The sequence below is a fragment of the Peromyscus eremicus genome, chromosome 17 (assembly GCF_949786415.1).
Source record: "Peromyscus eremicus chromosome 17, PerEre_H2_v1, whole genome shotgun sequence".
NCBI classification, from domain to species: domain Eukaryota; kingdom Metazoa; phylum Chordata; class Mammalia; order Rodentia; family Cricetidae; genus Peromyscus; species Peromyscus eremicus.
Window position 1 is genome coordinate 45,054,948 of NC_081433.1, and position 6,154 is coordinate 45,061,101.

Here is a 6,154-nt window from a genome sequence, read left to right on the forward strand (position 1 = left end):
ATTTTGCACCTTGACTATGGGTAGTCTGGAGTGGTTTGCTAGATGAAACCCTCTGTTTCAAAGTCACTCTTAAAATTGAATCTGCTACAATTAGCAGTATGAAAAAGCAAGGGTATATGAAAAGGCAGGAGTGCCTTACACATGTTCCTTGGAAGCTTTGTGGAACTTAGGGTGAGTGGCAGCCAGTGGGCCAGCACTGACATCTTCTGTTTTAAACTCCTATCATCTTTGGTGCTCTAGACTTTCCCCTGTTGTAATGAACATAATAAAATATATCTTTTAGACATACAGAAATATCTTAGTTAGGAATCCCACTATACTCAAGACTGCACCTGATAACAAAAATCCAGTTACATCACTTGCTCAAGATAACCAGACCTTCATGCAGCTGTGTAAGTGAAGAACTCCAATACACCTGCTTGACAGTATATAAGCAGAGACAAAGAGCAATACAATAATTGGATCCCCTGGGATCCTGACCTTCAAATTGGAGCCTACCATTAGAAACTGGACCTCACCTTTGGCTAAAGTAAGTTGCACAGGTGAGCAGCCTTGGGATGACAGCTTAGAACTGTAGTTAGAATCAGAGTGTGAACCTTGTATGCTATCTCTCAGAGTAATAAAACTATTCTTTCAATTCCAGCCTGTGTTCTCACTGCACCATGTGAGCAACTTACAGTTTTCATCTCCTACTCTTTTCCCTTACTGTCTACAGAGGACAGCCTCCTCAATCACCAGCAAGCCTCTGCTATCCACATGCCTCTGTACCCTAGTTCTGGGGTTACAGACACTGGTGTTACAGAAACTGGTGCCGTGACCAGCTTTTATGTAGATTCTGAGGATTGAGCCCAGGTCCTTATGATTGTGCAACAATTACTTAACTCACTGAGCCACCTCCCCAGGCCACTTCATTTGATCACTGTTATCTACTTCAGTTTCTAAAAGTCTTTGGAGCATTTCATCAATGTATTTACACTATGGAGTGAAACAAGAAACAAACAAACTAGAAAAAAAATGGAAGGCAGGTAAGTTTGGCCTTCTGAGAAATATCTTGAATCTTGAATAGCCATTGGTATCTCTAGCTTGCATAAAGATCACCTCATTACCCTTTGTTGGTGTGCTTGCCAAGGGCATTTGTCTTCCCATAGAGAAGGTATATCATAGTGTGAGAGACCCAGAATAAGCATTTCTCTTGGTGATGCTGAATCAAATGTGAATTGTATACCTGGATCTTTAATGAAACCCATCACAGGAAGTTGGGTGTTGAAATTTTGCATCAGTGTTCGAAAGTTTCAAATTTTGTTGCATTTCAACTGTTGAATTTCAGATTAAGGATATTTAACCTATATGAATTTTGACATGTGTAGCTCATTTTAAAATTATGTTTCTGACATATTTTTGTGTTTTTCATACACACCTGTGCGTTTGTATTTCTTGATGGCTTCAAGTTCTTAAGAAGCAACAATTCTTTCTTTGAATATTATCCTAAGGAGAATGTATTTTCTTTCAAAGAAAGTTTTTCCCCTGCAAAGGAAGCCTACTTGTATAAACAAGAGAATTTTTGGTCAGCAGTTAAATTCATTATGAATTGTCATACATCACCATGTTTTCTCCATCTCTAGATCATCTCTCAGGTAGCTTTCGCTCCTTATTTACTATATTTTTCCATTAGCCAAAATTTGTTTTGTCCATATGGGAACTTCTCTAGATCTTGCTAGAAGTTACATATAAAAGAATAATAGAAGGTCTGAGTAATATTACATTCTTTTTTTTACCAAGTTTTCAACGATTGATAACTTAAGATACATACCTTACAGGATTCCGATTGAGATTTGAAGTTGACTCTAGTATGGGGGACCATCCCTCACCCCCACATTTCCCCAGAGTACTCTTGAGTAGGAGCAGCAGGAAATATTACTTAGAAGGATAGAGGGGAGAAAAACAGATAGAAAATACAGGATAGCCTCAAGAGGGTGTGGATCCTAACCCATTGGGCCTAGATTGTCTCTGCCCTAGGATATTTAAAGGAATGCCAAGGGGTAGAGCAAAAGACCTCCCCTGCAGCACAGCCAAGTACAGACCATTTCAAACACCTATACTCAGGCCCATGATCAATCATCCTTCTTATGCAGATCTGCTGGGTAAAGCTACTAGAAAAAAAATGAGCTCCAACACTCTAGTTGCTCAACTAGACAGTGAGTGAGCCCTAGTGCTCAAAACTTTAAATATCATCAGTATGCTCATATAAATGGCAAATTCTGTCAAAGTAATGCAAATCTTACAAAAGGGAAGTAGTTCATGCATTTCATGTATAGTTCCCTCCTAAATCCAAGAGGATTATAGATGTTTTTCCCTTAGAAGCTTCACCCTGTATCTTCAGCCTCCAACAGAAAAATTTCAACTTTGCAAATATGACATGAGGATTATTGATTTTGAAGTCTGATGCCAAAGCATTTTAAATTTATCAACCTTGTTGTCCTTTAGAACTCAATAGAGTAGCTCTGAGCTGGCAAGTTGATTTCTAGCTAATGTTCAAAGCCATCAAGTGTTCCAAAAGAAAATACATATTAAAAATTCAGAACTTATTTCCTTCTTTGTCATTTAGTCATTTCTAGACATTTCATATCACAATGATACCTTTAAAATACTGACAATGTGCCCTCCAAGAACAGTTAACAGCACCCCAACACTAAGCATGAGAAAATCTTTTTGTATTTGTTGGTCACAGTTGTCCAGAAAGTCCCATAACAATACAGGCTATTAATGTTGTCCTTGACTGTCCCCTAGAGGTGAAGATAAGTTTTTAGTGCAGAAGATACCATGATTTTCAGACAGAAGGCACAAAGACTCCTGAGCTGGAACTGTCCTGAATGTCTCCTTCTTGAGCATTAGCTTTCATGGCACCAAAAGGTGTTATACAAACTTCCAAAGAAGGGAAGTGGCCAACAGTCCTGTAGAACTACGACTTCTATGTACCACATAGTTAGGAAAAATTCAGACAAAAAGAGCCTCTGAACAGTTTACAGTGTGTTTAAAAATGTACATAGACTTGGGAGAGAGAAAAGAAAGAGCATATAACATCATAGATTAAAAATATAGTTTTAAAATAATAAAATAAAGTCCTTAAAAGGGGAGTAAAGTAATATAAAAGGAAAAAAGCCACATAAGGATGAAACATATACAGAGAGTTTAGATACTGTATATTATTGTGTTGTCTTTGAATGTTTTGACTGCTGAGGAAGGAGTAATAGCTGCTAAGAGACATTTGATTGTAAATGCTGCTCGATTAAGCCAACCCATATATTTAAAAATGTCTTGACTTAAAAATGGAAGTCGAAAGATATGTTACTTTGGGAAAGGGGTTCTGCTTTTATTTCCACAGAAAATAAAAGACTGCAGATTCATTCAAAGTTAAAGAAAATCAAGTTTGATGTATGTTTTACCTGCTCAAACACATAACAAGAAATCATCTTTGGCTGACTTGTGTGTAATACACAATCTATACTTGTTTTAATGTAGCCACGTGTGTTACCTTTAAAAATTTATGTATTTTCAGAGCAAGGGGACAAGATACAATAAAAACAGATGGCCCATGTGATCCAGCACCTAGAACAGCTTTCAGGTTGCTCACTAAGGTTATTCAGGCTCACAGAGTTCTATAGTCAAGACTTAACAAGTATCCTAAATTTTCTCAGGGTCCAAAGATTGCCAGTACCTCCAAAAAACAAGAAGTAGTCTAGTGAACTACATCCACATTGCCAAAAAATGAATTATGGATGTTTGTCTTTGTTTAGGGAGGTTGGTTACAAATTATTATTGGTCATGGGAAAAAAACACAAAGGAGTTAGATTCAAAGATCTCTTTCTAAAAGAAAAAAAGGAGGATAGGATATAGAAATGATAAGATAAAAGTGCCCTTTTGGTACTTTTAAATCTACTTTAATCCATAAAAAAATATTAATTTTAAATATTTTTACATTAGTGTGGATTTTGGTTTATTAATACAAATTTAAAGTTAATTTTGTTATACTTTATTTTTTACTCTTGTTTGGTGTATTGTGCTTATGCAACTCATTTAAAAATGTAATGCATAATTAAAAAATAAATCTATAATAGTCAAACTTATGTTAGGTATGCTTTCAAGGTCATACACACATATATTTAAATAGATGGTCTTCAAACAATTCAAAGACCCACAGAATAAGGCATTTAACATGTTTAATAACCTAATAACTTTTCATGACAGTGAGACACATCTGCTCCTGGAAACATCAATCTACTTTAGAAAAGATAATGGGCATCAAAGAATTTGCTATCTTTATGGCAAATGATAGCCTTGTCGACAGAGAAACTGTCCTTGCCTCAATTGCTGGCAGTTACTATACAAACTGGACCAGCAAGACATAGAAAAGTCGATTACCAAACTTTGCCAAGACAAGGTAGGATAGTCCTTCAGAATTCCCTGCTTCACAGGAAAGTCAGCTTGGCCTGTATACCAGAGTTGAATGCCCCAATGTTACAGAACAACTTTGGGTAACTGTCCAGGCAGCAAGATATCCGTCGTTAAGTAACTTTCCACTCTTCTGGGGTAATTGGCACAGTTGAAGACTAGATAGTTATACTTTTCTTAATTATGATAAAAGATAAATTAGATGTGAAGCTTTAGACTCACCAAGATAGGATAGATAATTGAGTATTTTCTCTAACTTTGTCAAATACAAATGGACTGGATATTGTAATTGTAATTATTAATAACCGTTTTTGTTCTATATAATCTTACTATGATAAAGTTAAAGCCTTCTTTTTAATTAGACACAAAGGAGGAAATGCTGTAGAATAATCCATCTGTACACTGTTAATATGTATTATTCTCATTGGTTAATAAAAAGCTGAAAGGCTGGAAGCCAGGCAGGAAGTTAGGTGAGAATACCAAACTGAGGATGATGGGGAAAAGGAGGGTGAAGTCAGGAGAGATGCCAGCCATCCACCAAGGATATGTAGAAATGAGGTAACAAGCCACAAGCTACATGGCATTACATAGAGGAATAGAAATGGGTTAATTTCAGTATGAGAGTTAGATAGTAACAAGCCTGAGCTATCAGCCAAGCATTTGTAATTAATATAAGTTTTTGTATGTTTTTTTGGGACCAAGTGGTCAGGAATTGAAAACTTCACCTACAGGTACTTATGTATTTAGGAGTATGTGTGTGTGTGTGTGTGTATGTACAAGTAACAAAAAAGAGGCCATAAATTTGACAGAGAATAAGGAAGGGTATATGGTATAGTTTGGAGGGAAGAAAGGGAAGGATGAAATAATGTATTTGTATAACTTCAAAAAATAAAAGTAATATTTTAAAAAATTTATTCAGCATTTTACTGCCTTCACAGACTTAACTGTGTTTTTTCTTAAAATGTTAAACATTTTCAACCAAAGGAACTCTGAAGTTGAGCAGGCACTATAATCCCCATCAAATTTTATTTTGAAGTGAACTGTCTACAAATTTAGGTATTCTCTAAAGGTAGCAAATGGCAATGAAGAGGAAAAACAAAAGAACTAGAAACTAAAGCAAAACGATTTATGGTGCATCTTCAATCTTCCTGTTTCAATCAAGCCAAGATTATTATTATTTTAAATAGGGTTTAGAAGACAGGGGCAGAGAGAGGGGAAGAGGGAGAGAGAGATCATAACAATGATTTAGAAGAAAAATAATTAAACGTTAAGAACTGGATACAACATTACTGAAAAACAGAACAAATTAAGAGAGATTTGTGGTCTTAACTAATTATGAGTACCTAATTGCAGAAGAATGATTTCATATAAAGTCAAGGAACAAAAGAAAGAACTTGAGGTTACTTCACCTTTCAAAACTGTGTAGTTGTCTCCATGATCTTAGACTCAGAACTCTAGGATTATTGCTTAACTACTTGTGGAAATGCTCAAATTTCTGGGCTTCACTTCATTGGGAGTAACACCTCAGATAATTATTCTGGAATCTCTGAAACTCAGAAATAACATTGCTCTGCAGTGAATTTATACAACAAACAAACAAACAAACAAAAGAATCGGAGAGTTGAAAGCATGTATCACTGTTAATGTAAAAATCTGTTATTCAAGAAACTCTAAGATATCAGGAAGAATATATCTTCCATATTTT